The following is an 18,530-nucleotide window of genomic DNA, read 5'->3' on the forward strand; positions in this document are numbered from 1 at the left end:
TAAAAAAAATCATAAGAAAAAGTGGAAAATGGGATCAAGGAGGGAAAGGAAAACCATTAAACTCAACCCCAGTTCTTGAAATTGTAAAGCTCTTATAATTACCAATGGGAAAAAGTGAGGTTAGTGAGAGGATTACTCACAAGTCCATAATAAATAAAAGCAAATAAAAATGTAATAACATTCTAATGTAGAAACATGATGAATATAATAGCACATTAATTATAATTATCTAATATAATACACATAACACATTTTGCAGATAAAACAAGGACTAAAAGGTATGCTGTATAAGGCTGATGTCAGTTGTGGCAAATTTTTCGCAATAACACTTCCAAGTTATTCCTTGAAGATTGTTGTGACATTCCACCCAGTGTTTCCTGTTTGTTTTCCCCAAACACAGGTTTACCCTCTGGATATATTTACTCTTTCTTCCGCTACCACCAGAGGATCACTTATCCACGCTGCACCATATATGCATCAGACATGTGCTGCCAATATAACTTGTTTATTTTTCTTTAGGATTTTAAATCACAGATGTTCTTGTATTAGTGTTTAGGATCACTCATTAAACTTCTTATATTTGATTACACGTTTGCTTATTCAGGTGTTGTATTTACTTATTCACATTAACCAACTCATTAATATTCTCTATTTAGCTTTACTATTCTATCTCCTTCCCATTCTCTCTAACTCTCCAACTTTTCAATTCTCTCTCCTTAACTCTCCCCAATTCTCCTCTCTAACTCCTCCCTCTGTCTGTCTCCTTGACTCTGCCCCTCCTGTCTTCTCATAGGTTTCTGCACTTGAGCTTCAGTTATGATAGACAGGAGTGACGTGGGCATTCTGCCACAGTTGTGAATAATTTTTCATCATCAGGAAGCCATTGGGGGCTGCAGGAAGGGAGTCTTTAATTACCAAAAATTACTGCAGCTGGGTGAGTGTATCACTGTGGAATTTTTCAGTAATTAAAACTTCATTGCCCCATCCTGTGTTGGCTTCCCAACAATGAAAAGGTTTCCACAGGAGACTTGGGATCTTTGAGGGAGACATCAGAAATGCTTTATTTCTGAAAAATCACCACAGCTGGTGGCATCATCAGCTTTAAGCAACATAACATGCAACAACCTAGTTATTGTAGGTTTTTCGGGCTGTTTGGATGTGTTCTGGAGTTTTTTCTTCCTAACATTTTGCCAGTCTCCGTGGCTGGCATCTTTAGAGGACAGGAGTTAGAGCCTTCGCGAATACAGGATCCCAGTAATTAGATAATTTATATTTCATAAAATATGTAGAAAATGTACAAAATTATTCCAGATTATTGATTTATTGAGAGTTCCAGTTTTTGACTGCATGTTCCTAACAGCGATTGTTAACTTGTCAACACTACTAATTCTGGCAGCTGATGAGGCAAATGCAACTAGAGGGGCAGGGGTGATTTCAGTGTCACATGCTTCTGAAACAGTGCCCACTTGAGTCCCTTCAGTCTCTTCCCCACCCACGTCACATGTGTATGTACTTGACAAGGAGTCCCCATCAGCCACCATACTGCTTTGCACAGGGGAGATTTACTGATAATGGAGGCTAGATAGTAAGCCCTTCCTTGGATATGATGGAGCTGCATGGTATGGATAGGGAAGAGAATGTCTGTGGTCTTCACAAATCTCCTTCTCAACTACAAAAGCAGTGGTACTGCTGCTACCCAAGTTGCTAGTATCAGTCTGAGTGCTGATGTGATCCTTGTCTTTCTCTGGCATATTGGTCCTTTGGAAGAAAAGTGCTGCCTTTACCGTCTTTTTTGGCCCTTTGCCCTGGCTGCCCTTGCTGGATTGCAACAAAGACATAACTGGAACATGTCTGAGTTCATTCACGTCTGTCCCATCTCCTTGGCAGACACACACATGCACACACACCCTCCCTGTAGTGCTGTCTGCTGCTCTTTCACAATTTCAGTGCTGCTGGGTGACAGATATTGTCTGAGAGGCACATAATTGCACTTGTAGGGTGTATTTTTTTTCTTTCCTTTCCTTTCCCCACGCCTCTCAGTAGAAGCTGCTGCAGTGGGTGCTGGCAGGATTTCTGCAGCCTTACCTAAGTTCCTAAGTTCATTTTTGCACTTCGTTTAGCGATGTTCCCTATGGCCGATTTTCGCTTAGCGATGGTTGGGACCATGCTTTGCATAGCGATTAAATTTTGGGTCAACTGTTTTGCTTAACGATGGTTTAAACACCTTCATGTTTGCTGTTTTTTAAATGTTTTTCTGTTATTTATAAAGTTAAAGTTTACTGTTTAAAATGTTTGAAATCATAAAATGCACTTAATAAACCCTTTGTTAACCAAATTTGAATTTGTTCTGACTCTTTTTTAATTTGTTGTTGTATTTTTTCCCCATTGAGATGCATTGAATAGGTTTCAATGCATTTCAATTGGGGAACCGTGTTTCGCTTAGCGATGTTTCCTATGGCGATTTTCGCTTAAGGATGGCAATTCGTTCCTATTGGAACGGATTATCTGGTTTTCAATGCATTTCAAAGGGAAACCGTGTTTCGCTTAGCGATGAAATCGCTTAGCAGTGATTTTTTCGGAATGAATTAACATCGATAAGCGAGGCACCACTGTACAGAGACATACAAAATGTATTAATCTATCTATCTATCTATCTATCTATCTATCTATCTATCTATCTATCTATCTATCTATCTATCTATCTATCTATCTATCTATCTATCTATCTATCTATCTATCTATCTATCTATCTATCTAAACAAAATCTTATTCCCCTGCCTTATGTGCCCCATCGCCGTCGTTTAGTTGTGTCCGACTCTTCGTGACCCCATGGACCAGAGTATGCCAGGCCCTCTTCCACTGCCTCCTGTAGTTGTGTCAAATTCATGTTGGTTGCTTTGATGACACTGTCCAACCATCTCATCCTCTGTCATCCCCTTCTCCTCTTGCCGTCACACTTTCCCAACATCAAGGTCTTTTCCAAGGAGTCTTCTCTTCTCATGAGATGGCCAAAGTACTGGAGCCTCAGCTTCAGGATCTGTCCTTCCAATGAGCACTCTGGTTTGATTTCCTTTAGATTTGATAGTTTAGTTCTCCTTGCAGTCCAGGGGACTTTCAAGAGCCTCCTCCAGCATCAATTCTTCAGTGGTCAGCTTTCTTTATGGTCCAGCTCTCACTTCCATACATCACTACAGGAAAAACCATAGCTTTGACTATTTGGACTTTTGTTGGCAAGGTGATGTCCCTGCTTTTTAAGATGCTGTCAAGGTTTGTCATCGCTTTCCTCACAAGAAGCAGGCTCCTTTTAATTTCGTGCCTGCTGTCTCCATCTGCAGTGATCATAGAGCCCAAGAAAGTAAAATCTGTCACTGCCTCCATATCTTCCCCTTCTATTTCCCAGGAGGTGATGGGACCAGTGGCCATGATCTTAGTTTTTTTGATGTTGAGTTTCAGACCATTTTTTGCGCTCTCCTCTTTCACCCTCATTACAAGGTTCTTTAATTCCTCCTCACTTTTTGCCATCAGAGTGGTATCATCTGCAAATCAGAGGTTGTTGATATTTCTTTCAGCAGTCTTAATTCCGGCTCGGGATTCCTCCAGTCCAGCCTTCCACACGATGTATTCTGCATATATGTTAAATAAGCAGGGAGACAATATACAGCCTTGTCATAGTCCTTTCCCAATTTTGAACCAATCAGTTGTTCCATATCCAGTTCTAACTGTTGCTTCCTGTCCCACATATAGGTTTCTTAGTAGACAGATAAGGTGGTCAGGCACTCCCATTTCTTTAAGTACTTGCCATAGTTTGCTGTGGTCCACACAGTCAAAGGCTTTTGCATAATCAATGAAGCAGAAATAGATATTTTTCTCGAACTCTCTGGCTTTTTCCATAATCCAGCGCATGTTAGCAATTTGGTCTCTAGTTCCTCTGCTCCTTCGGAATCCAGCTTGAACTTCAGGGAGTTCTCGGTCCACATACTGCTGAAGCCTACCTTGTAGGATTTTGAGCATAATCTTACTAGCGTGTGAAATGAGTACAATTGTACGGTATTTGGAACATTCTTTGACACTGCCCTTCTTTAGGATTGGGATGTAGACTGATCTTTTCCAATTCTCTGGCCACTGTTGAGTTTTCAAAACTTGCTGGCATATTGAATGTAGCACCTTAACAGCATCATCTTTTAAGATTTTAAATAGTTCAACTGGAATGCCATCACCTCCACTGGCCTTGTTGTTAGCCAGGCTTTCTAAGGCCCACTTGACTTCACTCTCCAGGATGTCTGGCTCAGGGTCAGCAACTATATTGTCTGGGTTGTCCGGGATATCCAAATCTTTCTGATATAATTCCTCTGTGTATTCTTGCCACCTCTTCTTGATGTCTTCTGCTTCTGTTAGGTCCCTCCCATTTTTGTCCTTTATGATGTCCATCTTTGCACAAAATGTTCTTCTAATATCTCCAATTTTCCTGAACAGATCTCTGGTTTTTCCTTTTCTGTTATTTTCCTCTTTTCTTTGCATTGTTCATTTAAGAAGGCCCTCTTGTCTCTCCTTGCTATTCTTACAATGTTACGAGCCTCTGTCCAAAGTTCTTCAGGCACTCTGTCCACCAAATCTAGTTCCTTAAATCTGTTCGTTACTTCCACTGTGTATTCATAAGGGATTTGGTTTAGATTATACTTGTGTAGCCCAGTGGTTTTTCCTACTCTCTTCAGTTTAAGCTTGAATTTTGCTATGAGAAGCTGATGATCAGAGCCCCAGTCAGCTCCAGGTCTTGTTTTTGCTGACTGTATAGAGCTTCTCCATCTTTGGCTGCAGAGAATACAATCAATCTGATTTCGATATTGCCCACCTGGTGATTTCCATGTATAGAGTCGCCTCTTGTGTTGTTGGAAAAGAGTGTTTGTGATGACCAGCTTGTTCTCTTGACTAAACTCTATTAGCCTTTGCCCTGCTTCATTCTGAACTCCAAGGCCAAACTTCCCTGTTGGTCCTTTTATCTCTTTACTCCTTACTTTAGCATTCCAGTCCCCTAGAATGAGAAGAACATCTTTCTTTGTTGTCAGTTCTAGAAGATGTTGTAAATCTTCATAAAATTGTTCAATTTCAGTCTCCTCAGCAATGGTGGTTGGTGCATAAACTTGCATTATTGTGATGTTGAAAGGTCTGCCTTGGATTCGTATTGACATCATTCTATCATTTTTGCGATTATTTCCCATTACAGCTTTTCTCATATTACTTCACTTATGCCCAGGATGTCGATGTTTATTATGTGCCCCAGAGGGGTCTAAATCTCATACAATAGTTTCCTGTTCATTTAGAGTGCTTTAATCTAAATGAACTAAAATGGACAAAAATTGACTAAAACTAATCTATGAATCTATGAATCCTAAATTTTATTCTGAACTATATTAAGTATGCAATGTTCAATGAAATGTACATAATGTAAATATAAGCTGAGAATTCAGAAAAGGGCACAGAGAAAACTGCTGCAGTAGAGGTTTACACCTGAGCATATCTTAAGAGTAAATTCTCCCAGCTTACAGACCAACCACTGAGGTTGGTTTATGAAACACAATCACTGATTCATCCTACCACATTAGCACCTTTGGAAGCATGGAAAAAGACTTCTGACAGAAACTCAGACAGGTTCAGAATCACTTTTGGAACTCCTCTAGAGCTTTGAAATAGCCCAAACTTCCAAATTAATCTGATGGGAGTTTTTTGAATCTCAGCAACCTCTGATGAAAAACAGATTACGGGACAATATCCAACAGCTATTGCTCACCTTTCAGCTGGAAAGAACCATTGTGGAAAAACACCTTCTGGTGTCTGTGCCTGCTTCTAGATTTCATTGGTGCAGACAGATTGTCCCTTTGGCAACCCCAATCAGGAGACACTGATTTCTCTGCCCCACTACCCTTGGTGCCAGAGTGTCCTTAAATTTCATTTTTCAAGAACTCATACCAGGATGCCAGAGAAATAGGTTTCACTTTCACTTCTTCCTCTAGCAAACAGAAATCTATTTTTCTAATCAACAGGAATAAATGGGACCATAAATATTAGGAATTATTTTTGCAGTTATTCTGAACTATCAAAATCAGATTCAGATCTATTCAAAACTATCTGATATGACATTATTTGGTGAATTCCAAATGTTTCCAGATCTGAACGCACATCCCTGATTTGAAGGGTGTTAATTTGCCAAAGATCTGCTTAAATAGAAAGGTCTTTCCCTGTCGGCAGATGGATAGCAGGCAAGGGTGAACCTACTGTATGTTCTCTTGGCAAAGAGTTCCAGAGCCTGGCAGCAGCCACAGAGAAAGCCCGCTCCTGAATCCCAAAGAAATAAGACTCTGAAGGTGGCGTGATTGTGAAAAGGACCTTTCCAGGAGATCTCAAAAGCCAGGACAGGCTCTGGGAGAATGAAGGTCAGATAACCTGGATCCAAGTTATTTAGGACTTTATATGTGGCTCTGAGTATTTTGAATTGTTTACTGGACTAGTAGGCAATGCAGCTATTGCAGGAAGAGGGTTATATATTCCATGTATCTGACCTACTGAGAGTATAAATGAAAACTTAATAGCTGTTAAATACCTATGTCCTCCTGAGTGTTGGCATTATGGGACCAGTAAAACCTGTTCAGACTGTGAAGACATGAACTGGCAAGTGTTTCATGCTCTGTTGGTATGTGAGATTTCTGTCAATCTATTATAAGACAAATTAAGAAGTTAATTTGAGGACCTTCTCCTATTGTTTCCTTTTTAAAAAAATTCACATACATTCTTATGAGCTTCCTGACTGTAAGCAATGTTTTCAAGCCATATCTTCCGGGAAGAGTTATTTTGCTGCACTGTAGTGTTGTCTGGATAAATTGAATATATACTCTTACAACCTACTGGTTGAGAGCAGTAAAGTATTCTAGACCTGTTGATTTGTGCAGTATATCTGGAAATTAAAAGGAAATTTGTAGCTGTTGGCAAAGCTCTTGACATGATATATCCAAGAGTAGGACTGAATTAGTTACCTTTTGCTGTAACCGTAGAAGGTGAACACACAAGAAATCAGCAAGTGGGGAACTTTGCTTAAGTTGTCAGTAGTGGGGGGAGGGATCGCTGAATGTCCAGTTTTCTTAATTCTATAATAATAGTAATAATAGTGATAATAGTGATAATAGTAATAATCATAATAGAACTATTACTACTGCTACTACTGCTACTACTGCTACTAATAATAATACTAATAATGCTAATACTACTACTACTACTACTAATAATAATAATATGCACTCAGGCTATTCCTAAAAATAACTTTACTGAATAATGTAAGTTATTAAAAATATTAAAATTAAATTGATGGCAGAATTCTCAGTAGTTTCAGATAATGAAAAATCCACCATTATCTTTCATATAAACTATACATACAATGTGCTTGCGAAGGCTTTCACGGCTGGAATCTAATGGTGGTTGTGGTTTTTTTGGGCTCTTTGGCCGTGTTCTGAAGATTGTTCTTCCTAACGTTTCACCAGTCTCTATGGCCGGCATCTTCAGAGGACAGCACTCTGTGCTCTGGTGTAGTTTGCTTGGGAGTTGCTTGGGACTCCCAAGCAAACTACACCAGAGCACAGAGTACTGTCCTCTGAAGATGCCAGCCATAGAGACTGGCGAAACGTTAGGAAGAATAACTTTCAGAACACGGCCAAAGAGCCCGAAAAAACCACAACAACCATTATATAGACATAACTGTATTTGAATAGAGTTTTCCTTGGATCCTGTCCTCATTGTGCAGAGACTTTTTCTAGACAGGTAAAGATTCAGGTATTTGACATGTTTCTTTCCAATGTGATGCCATAAGGCCCTATGAGATGGGGGGGGGGGGTTAGAGGGATGGCACGCCATTGAGCCTAGGCCTTCTTCTTCAAGTAAAAGATAAGGATGGAGAACAAGTGACCGTCCTGATGTTGTTGAATTTGAACTTTTGTTATTCCTTAACAAGGCTGTGCTCCCTCATATGGGAATTGCAATCCTGCCACATCTGGAGAGTCACATATTATACCCACTGCTTTAGCTGAAAAGCTTAATGGGCAGGACAGATCCTACCCACAAATGTATCAAATTGTCTTATAGCTTCCCTTGTAGTTCACCTGAGCAGTTTGTTTCTTCTGAGAAGGAGGCTTTATAATAACCTCAAAATCTATTAAGGAGGTTCACCAGACATTAAAAGCATCACAATTAGGCATCCACCATTTTTCAGTGAAATGTATTACAAAAATTCTCCTTTCACTTCAGAATGCACAGGGGATTTATATAGGCATCATATAATTACCTAGTTATAATTAATTGGTTAGATCATTAGGATTAATCACTGCTACTTCGGGGGATGGGAGAATGTGCCAACAAATTTTAGATGGCGATGGCAAGTAGTAAGAATCTTTTTCAAGTTTTGAATGCTATACATGAGATCTCAATTGGGCAAGTCTGGATTTGTATGACAGGCATCATTCACTGGGAAAAAAAGATGACAGGAGTTGATGATCCCAAAGAATTATAAGTTTAATTCAAATAAGACCTGCTGGTCAAAAAGGAGAACAAAGATAGGAGACTGAGAGTATGCAGGATGAGCTTCCACCCTTTGAAAACTTGTGTTTGTAATGTAGCTGTTCACCTGGACTGACCCCTAAATCTGAGTTTCCAGAATTTAGTACTGTTCAGACATAGTGAAGGAATGGTGAAAGTAGGCACACTTATACTCAGGATTTGAGAAAGGAAGGTAAGGGGGAAGTGAAGCCAGATACTCAGTCATGGAGTTCTACTTTCACTCCCTTCCAAAGTAGCAAAACTTCAGGGGATCACCAGGAAATCTCCAGCAGCCAGACTGATAATCATGTCAGGTGTCATGAAGTCTTCAATCTAGAAGATCCAGTCCTTTGCCCTAAACCATTGTCTGGAAACTGCAGTGGATCACATCTGGACTAACAGAACAGACCATAGAATGGAATATGGGTTTGGAGGAACAATCCCAATGAAATAGGATAGCAGCTTGGAAATGATTCTCAACTCAGCATTCCTCCCCCTCACACCAGAAAATAAAGAGATGATTATGTGTGGGGGGTGTTAATAAAGCCACAGGTTTATTAACTATTCAAATTTCCCTCACCTCCAGAGGGGCCTCCGAACAGTGCAAAATCTTGGTCAAGGAGCAGGAGTCCACCCTGGTGTCCTCTCCTGAAGAGTGAACTCTCCACAAGAGTCAACTTTAGCCTTGACTCCCTTCTGTAATTTACAGCCTAATCAGTCATTCTGACTTGGTGAGCCCTTCCCATACCTATTTACCAACCAAGTTCCACAACCTGAAGTCGTCTGTGACCCAAATCAGCTGCAGAGGGCGTTCCACCTCTTGTCCCCTGAATCCTGTGTGTCAAGACACCCTTTGATGTACCTGAATCACCTAATGGTCCCCCCCCCCCTGGAGCTAACCCTACCAAGCTCCCATCCACATTACCCAACAGTGGCATGGCCACATGTTTATGCCAACCAGTGCATGCATGCACGCACGCAAGCACGCACGCACGCGTGCACACACACACACACACACACCACAGACTGACCTATATGCCATGCAGGCAGTCAAAGCAGGGTAGGCAAAAGAATTCTGGAGCCCTTTTGTTCAGTACTGTATGCCAATTGGGAAATTCAGCCCAAAATTTACTGTATGGTCCCCTGGTCATCAGTGAAACTGTTCTGAACCCAAAAGATGTGCAGGCAAAGTGCAAAGTGAAAGAGACCCGTGGATAGTTTGTTTATATGAATAGGAATTTGCCTGTTCAGATTCTGTCATAGGGATAAAATTGTCAGTTGATATAAATGCATCAGATGATGAATCTGTTCTGAGTAAAACATTTTAGTTGTGTGTTGTTTGAGTGTGTGTGTGTGTGTGTGTGTGTGTGTGTGTGTGTGTGTGTGTGTGTGTGTGTGTGTGTGTGTGTGTGTGTGTGTGTGAAAAGCATGTTCATGTATAGCCTGATGTATGAATATACATGCACCTTTTCTAAGTGGCAGAGGAAATTTTTCATTTTTTTTCACGTTACCTGAAATTCTGTTCTGAGGAGATCTGCCTCCCTTTCTGCTGTAATTTTTCTGATTGGCATGTGCACTTATGATCACTGAGAATAACAGTTTTGGCTCTACCCACCCACTGTGATTTGACACACACACACACACACTGAGCTGGAATGCAAACCTCAAGACTTTTCTTAGAGTGGAATTTGGCCCTTGAGCCAAAAAGATCTTCCCTACTGTGCAAGTACCTGGAAGCATAGCACCCAATAGGACCTACTTCTCAATAGATATTTCACTGTAAATGTGGACGTTCCAAGTACAGTGGTGCCCCGCATGACAACAATAATCCATTCCATAGAAATTGCTGTCTTGTGAAAACATTGTCTTGCGAAAACCGTTTCCCCATTGGACTGTATTGAAACCCGTTTAATGCGTTCCAATGGGGAAAAATTATCATCGTTTTGCAAAGATCACCGATAGGGAGGCAATTTTGTGAAGCACAGATCAGCTGTTAAAATGGCTGTCCTGCAAAGCATCGGTCCTGAAAACGCTGTTTTGTGAAGCACCAATCAGTGCCAAAATCATCATCTTGAGAGAAATGGTTTGCGAGGCATGGACCCAAACATCATCCAGCAAAAATTACCCATTTTGTGAATCACTATAGCAATCGCAAAACCTCATCGTCATGCGGATTCATTGTTTTGCGAGGTCGACATCTAGTGGGGCACCACTGTAGATGCAAATAGAACTGCACAGGTAGCTGAATTAGCAGATCAGAGGGCAAGTTGTACACACTGCTGTTCATTGCTGTCAGGGGTGGTAATATAGTCTACTTGTTTCGTGCCCCACTAGTTCATTACATTCAATTTTATTTTAAAAGGCTATACTACAACTACACTTGCTAATTGGCAAATGCCATTTATGTATTTTAATGTAAGAAGCAAGAGCACAACAGTTGGTAAAATCACAAATGTTGAAACAATACAAGCAACTAAGCCCAAACAGTATAAAATGTCAAAATACTAGAATACTGAAAGTCAGCAATAACACTTAAAGCTTAAAAGCAAAAGCTACAGTAAATGTTAGATTTTGGTGTCCTGCTGGGCTTTATTAGTAAGGAGTAAATATGCTTTTTTTTAACCAAGCCTCATGCATGTTGTAGACCAGATCAAGCAAGCAAGCAAGCAAGAAAACAATTGTTACCTATAAAATACAAAATTACCTCACAACTGTGTAAGTCAAATAGGACTTTTAAAAACCCTTGTTGTAATGAAAAGCTCCATTTCGTCTAAAGTCTCATGTTGGACCTAAACAAAAACAATAAATGTTTTCTTAAAGGCTTTCATGGCCAGGATCTGATGGTTGTTGTGGTTTTTTGGGCTGTTTGACCATGTTCTGCAGATTTTTCTTCCTAACATTTCACCAGTCTGGCAACAGAGACTGCCGGCCACAGAGACTGGTGAAACGTTAGGAAGAAAAACCTCCAGAACATGGCCAAACAGCTCCAAAAACCCACAACAACCAAACACAATAATTACCATATTTTTCTGTGTATAAGATGTCCCTCACTTTTCTAACCCCAAATTAAGAAATCTAAGTGGGGCTTAGAAAGTGTAGGGTGGAAGGGATCAAAACACCACAGGATTGCTTTGATCCCTGCTTTCTCCCTTCATGCTAAGCCTCATGGGGCTTAGCAAAAGGAGGTGGAAAGGGATCAATGCAATCCTGCCACTGCATGATCATTTTGATCCCTTTTCCCTTTATACAGCCACGGGATTGCATTGATCCTTTCCCCCTCCTTTTGCTAAGCCCTATGGGACTTAGTAAGCAGAGGGGAAAGCAGAGATCAAAGCCATCCTGCAGCACTTTGATCCCTGCTTTCCTTTTGCTAAGGCTTAGCAAGTGGAGAGGAAAGCAGGGATCAAAGCCCTGCAGGATCACTTTGATCCCCCCTTTTCCCTCCACTTGTGTTTGTTCTCTCCTCAGCTTACTTCCGTGTATAAGACGGCCCTCAATTTTTAGTCTAAAGATTTTAGACAAAAGTATAGTCTTATACAAGGAAAATATGGTACATCAATACATCAGCTCAGTTCTGATTTATGGCATCTCTTTCCAAGTTTTCTAGGCATGAAGTAATCAGAAGTGGTTTACCATCCCCTTTTTTTGGGACTGTGCAGCATGCCCAAAGCCAAACAGGCTGGCTTAATTCCCAGGAGGCACAGTGGGGAATTGAACTCCCAACTTCTGGCTTCACTGCCAGATGCCTAACTTAGTGAGCTATCTAGACCAGCTTAATTTACTAGACTTTAATTTCATTGGAATTCAAAGTAAGCTAAAATAAACTCACCACCACCAAAGAACAAGCAACAATCAGATTAAGGATCCATTTATAGATTTAGACCAGAGGCTTATGGTTTCCTTTGTTTTATCATGAATATCTTTTAAAGGCAGCCCCAGTGTAAGTAAATAATGGCCATCAAATAGTGGCTTCTATAGATTTCTTCTTCATATTTGTCTAAGATACTCAGTTAGTAGCCATAATAATGGGTTGGTCTTTCTGTGTTCACTGTGTGCATGCTTTATATGGACAGTGAACACAGTGGGATAAATAAATTCCAAATGTATTTCCCAACCACAGACATTCTACACAGTGAGATTTTGAAAATAGTTCCTTTGTGAAATAAATTTGCAGTAGGTTTTTTAACAACCAATTAAGACTAGAAAAAGGCATAGAAAACAACCAAGTGCAGTGTCTTTCATACTTTGTGCTTATATTGCCAATAGTGAAATTCTGTGCTTGATCTACATTTTTAATTTGTAATTTTAATGTGAACTCCATTTTTAAAAAATGAACAATTTTTGTAATAAAACATTGCATATCCATGTAAAACCCCTGTTCAATTTCTGGAAGAGCTAACCCTTCCATTTTAACATAATGAGTTACTTTCAAAATTCAGAATTCAATTCAGTTTCATTTTTGAAAGGAAAACTGCCTGCTTAACTTTGAAGTACAAATATTCACTTCAAATGCTTTTACTGTGGGAATATATAAAATGAGAAATTCATGTTGGTATACTGCAAGATGTAACATTCTACCCACACTGGGTTAATATCTTTAAAGTCCTCACCTGTTCCCTTATAATCAGTTAGGCTCTATAAAGCTTTCTCTCTCTCCCTCCTCTTACACCACTTACCTTTGATGGTGCTGACTGACAGAGTGAGGCAGAGACCATGCGTGCTTGCCTGAGTTTGTGGGTGTTGCCTAAGCTGCCGCCACCTTTAATTCCCTTTACTGTTTGTTATGTTTTGTAATGTATTTTAGTACTTTTCTTATTTTCTTAGGATGTCCCGTTTACCCTTTTCCTAAGAGAACTCGATAAAGATTATTATTTATATTTTGTCTCAGTCTCGAAGCCTTTTCCCCCCAACAAATTTGGTAGCAGAGGCTGGTTGCATTTTGAGACACTGAAAGTTGTTGCTGTGTTTTGAACTTTTTCCTTTTTGAAGTTCAGTTAGTTGAACAGAGTGCTTTTAGCAAACATTCCTTTCATTTTCAAATTGGGGAATGCATTGTTTTTGCCTCTGACTAAAGGGAGTAAATTTTTGATAAGAGACTGCAAAATATTTTTTAAAGTAACAGCAAATTTTATACATAGTCAAACAAGCTTCAGTAAATTGAGAGTGAAGTTGTGGAGGGGATAATATAATTTAACTAGAAGACAGCATTTATTAGTATCAAGATGTCTACAGTTCTTGCTACTACTCCAGAAGCTAATACATCCACTCAATGTTTTCAGCTGGGTATAAGTAACAGCAGTGGCATACGTATTTGCAGTTGCAAAGCTGAACCAGAACAATTTTCAAATGTGGGATGCAAGATTAAGAGTTTCCCTTCAAGTACAAGACTGTTTAAATATTATAGACCAAGATATACCTGAAAGTCAGCCAGTACAGAATGAATATAAAATTAAAGAAGCAAAGGCTTTAATGAGATCGTTGTATTTTTCTGAGTATAAAATGAGACTTTTTCCTAAAATAATTAGAGGAAAAATTGAGTGTCATTTCGTACACTGAGGGAGGCAGCCGCTTGGGCACTTCAGCTGCTGCTGCCCAATTGCCTCTTCCAGTACTCATGGCTTGTCCCCCCCTCTGGTGGCTGAGGCAGCAGCAGCAGGAGGTGGAGACAGAGGTGAAGGAGCGACATGAGCTGGAGGTGAGCCCTGGCAGTCGCACTGGTGGAGGTGATTGGGCGGGCAGCGGAGACAGCAGGAGACGGAGGTGGAGGAACAGTTGCCCATTAACTGCTCTTTCGCCTCCATCAAGGGTCAAAATTAGGGGGTCGTTTTATACATGGAAAAATATGGTATACTCTTGTATAGAAGACCATGAGACTCCATTAGCAACCAAGTATAAAATAGCTAAAGGACTATATGGTGCTCTAAAAGGAAAATACTTCACTAGATCAAGTAAGAATGTAATATTTTTGGAGGAAAGATTATACAGCATGAGCATGAAAGAAGGAACTAGCATCAATGAGCATTTGGATGAAATGTTGAAACTTGTCTCAGAGCTTCAATCTGCAGGGGCAGGAATATCTGATTCTTAGTTCCATACTTGTATATTACTCAGTTTACCACAATATTTTGCAAATCAGAAAGCCATGCTTGAGTGTACTGCAAAGGTGGACCTGGATTATACAACTCCCTACTTGTGAGACTCTGGACTTAAAAGGGCAGTAGATAACATGCCTGAAAAAATGCCTGAATTAAGAATGAGACCTGATCCTAAAGAACATGTTGCATATGTTCAGAGGTTGGGCACACTGCCAAATATTGCAGATTTAAAGATGCAGGAGCTCAGGTACCCAGAGGTGTAAGTGAAAGAGCGGCCCCTAGTGCCCAAGGACATTTTAGCAGTCATAGAAATTTCAGACCATCACGAGACAGATCAAGTATAAGATACAAGCAAAGATCCAATGATGGCAAAAATGCTCATAATAATAACTAAGTGTTCCAAATATCTGATTATCAAGGTGTGAACGACAAGAGACAATTCCTTCTTAACAGTGGCAGTTTCATACATATTTGTCGATTTCACGAAAGCTTCAGTCAATTTGATACAGAGACAGACCAAAGATATTACAAGCAAATCAGCAAAGGTTAAATGTGCTTGGAACTGGAACAGTACCTTTAAAGGTTCTCACTTCTAAAAAAAGAGGTGGTGAACCTTTCATTAACAAATGTTGCTTTTGTCCCTGAAGCCTCAAATAATTTACATGCCACTAAAAGGATTGTAAAGAATGGTTATACTGTAATACTTAAAGGTGACTCAGGAAAAGTTATCTATGATAGAACTGTTCTAGTAGTTAGGGTTGATGAAAATGATGGTTTCCATTATATAGTTGATGTTAGTGATGATTTAAATCCTGTAGTAGATGAAGGAAGATCTGTATGTCAAACTAGGCAAGATACTTGTGATTACAGGCAAAGTATTGAAAAATTATTGACAGAATGTGGAATAGATGCTTGTAAATGTGATAAGTCAAAGAAAGATGTGAAATTTGTATAAAAGCAAAGGGAACTGCTCCCAGTTATACAGGACAGAATAATATACAGGATAAAGAGTTTCTAGAAGAGGTCTATTCAGATTTAGTCGGTCCTATGCCATTATCCGCAGGCAAAAGTAGATATTTTCTTAACTTTACTGAATCTAAAAGTAAATATACTTATGTATATGTTCTAAAAAGTAAAGATGAGACTCTTGAAGTTCAAATGCTATAAAGCTGCTATTAAAAATGGCAAAGCACCCCTAGGATAATGTACTGAATACTGTAATGCAGATTTCAGGAAATTTTTGGAACAGGAAGGTATAGAACATAAAGTAACCATATCCCACTTCCCACAACAAAATGGATGTTTTGAAAAACTGAACCGTACATTGCAAGAGATGTCTAGATCTATGTTAATGCAAGCTGGATTAACAAATTCTTTGTTGGCCAAAGCAGTAGTTACAGCAGTTTATTTGCATAAGAGAGGTCCTAATAAAATAATGGACAAAACACCTTTTGAATTATGGTTTGGAAAAAGACCTGGTTTAAAGCATATAAAAGCTTATGGTGCTAAAGCATAAACACATTCCCAAAAGAAAAGAGAGGGAAACTTGATCCTTGAGCTGAAATTGGAATTATTGTTGGGCACCCCATTGGAGGGATAAGGTACAGAATTTTGAACCCTAAGACTTTTGAAATTAAATATTGTAATGTTGTATATATAGATGAAAAACTTATAAAGCAACAGATAGGTGAATCTACAGTGGTAACTGATCTACAGAATATAGAGACTGTTTGACAAGAATTCGTTAATTGGTTACCTGCAGAGACAACCAGTCAACCAATAGGTCCATCTTCTGAAGTTGTTATTAGAACAGAAGGTGAAGCAGAAACTGGACCAAGGGAAACAGAAACAACAATCTCTGTAAGACAATCAGACAGGATTAATAAAAGTAAACCTCCAGAAAGATATGGATTCTGTGAGAACCTCATATAATAAAGGAACCAGCAAACTGGAAAGAGATCAGGAAATGACCTACTTCAGAGAGAGAGAAATGGATAGACGCCTTGGAAGAAGAATATCAATCCCTGCAAGAGAAATTTGTATATCTTCGTGAAATGTTAAATATGCTTATCAACAGAATTGATCATGTTTGATGTTATTGATTATGTACCCAAATGTATTCGCGTTAAATCTTGAGAAGGGGTGTTGGTATACTGCAAGATGTATCATACTACCCACACTGGGTTAAAATCTTTAAAGACCTCACCTGTCCCTTATAATCAATTAGGCTTGAGAAAGCTTCTCTCTCTTCCTCCTCTTACAACACTTAACTTTGATGGTGCTGATTGACAGAGTGAGGCAGAAACCATGCGTGCTTGCCTGAGTTTGTGGGCATTGCCTGAGCTGCCACCGCATTTAATTCCCTTTACTGTTTGGTATGTTTTGTAATGATGACAGAAAGTGAGAAGGAATTAAAGAGCCTTGTAATGAGGGTGAAAGAGGAGAGTGCAAAAAATGGTCTGAAGCTCAACATCAAAAAACCTAAGATCATGGCCACTGGTCCCATCACCTCCTGGCAAATAGAAGGGGAAGATATGGAGGCAGTGATAGATTTTACTTTCTTGGGCTCCATGATCACTGCAGATGGTGACAGAAATTAAAAGATGCCTGCTTCTTGGGAAGAAAGCGATGACAAACCTAGATGGCATCTTAAAAAGCAGAGACATCACCTTGCCGACAAAGGTCCACATAGTCAAAACTATGGGTTTTCCAGTAGCAATGTATGGACTTGAGAGCTGGACAATAAAGAAGGCTGACCGCTGAAGAATTGATACATTTGAATTGTGGTGCTGGAGGAGACTCTTGAGAGTCCCCTGGACTGCAAGGAGAACAAACCTATCCATTCTGAAGGAAATCAACCCTGAGTGCTCACTGGAAGGACAGATCCTGAAGCTGGGGCTCCAATACTCTGGCCATTTCATGAGAAGAGAAGACTCCCTGGAAAAGACCCTGATGTTGGGAAAGTGTGAAGGCAAGAGGAGAAGGGGACGACAGAGGACGAGATGGCTGGACAGTGTCATCAAAGCCACCAACATGAATTTTACCCTACTCCGGGAGGCAGTGGAAGACAGGAGGGCCTGGCGTGCTCTGGCCCGAGGGGTCATGAAGAGTCGGACACGACTTAACAACTAAACAACAACAATGTTTTGTAATATATTTTAGTACCTTTCTTATTTTCTTAGGATGTCCCGTTTACCCTTTTTCTAAGAGAACTAGATAAAGATTATTATTTATATTTTGTCTCAGTGTCTCAAAGCTTTTTTTTTAACAATTCAAACATGGGTGACACAGAATGACAATTTTTAAATAATAAGCTATTTCTATAGGATTATGAGCCAACAATGCTTTGGCATCGGGTTTTTTGAAAATATGTGTTTCCTGTTTGTGCTACAGTTTGAAACTTTTATATAAACTTGTGTTTGTATTGTCTGTTCTCATGAAAGAGCTGGCTAATTAACTGAAATTATGCAATTTCCTTGCTGTATGGGAAGAAAGAAGTGAGAAAATCTCAGTATCATTAACAGTAGTCCTGACAATGCCTGTCTTTGTTGAGGATGGAATTGATGTCATATTTGGCATCCAACCAAGACTGTGCTGCACAGCTACACAAGGATGTTTTGGACATGCTTATCAGGGATTTCCCTTCCAAAATCTTTCCCCCCCCCACCCCTCCTAAGTATCTCAATCAGAACCACATTTTATTCTATAAGGATAGAAAATAAATCCATTGACTTTGTATTTCCATATGTAAATATTCATTTTGTACCTTCCTAGATTGGTACTGCCTTGGGAAGATTGTACGTTGACAAAGAGAAAGTTCACCCCAAACCATATGTGCATTTTCCAAAGGTACGTGACAAA

At 39.6% G+C, this 18,530-nt stretch overlaps 1 protein-coding gene across 3 annotated transcripts in view; it reads left to right on the forward strand.

The window, feature by feature from the left end:
• Positions 1-18,530, forward strand: part of IL1RAPL1 (interleukin 1 receptor accessory protein like 1) — a 944,419-nt gene that overhangs the window by 65,866 nt on the left and 860,023 nt on the right. The window contains exon 1 of one of the 3 annotated variants that reach the window (XM_078390459.1): positions 10,228-18,518. The exons of the other annotated variants lie outside the window; for them this stretch is intronic. The gene's annotated coding sequence lies outside the window, so the exon portion shown is untranslated. Of the gene's footprint in view, positions 1-10,227; positions 18,519-18,530 lie in introns of those variants that run through there. 3 annotated transcript variants of the gene reach the window in all.

The sequence above is a fragment of the Pogona vitticeps genome, chromosome 3 (genome assembly GCF_051106095.1).
Source record: "Pogona vitticeps strain Pit_001003342236 chromosome 3, PviZW2.1, whole genome shotgun sequence".
Classification (NCBI taxonomy): Eukaryota; Metazoa; Chordata; class Lepidosauria; order Squamata; family Agamidae; genus Pogona; species Pogona vitticeps.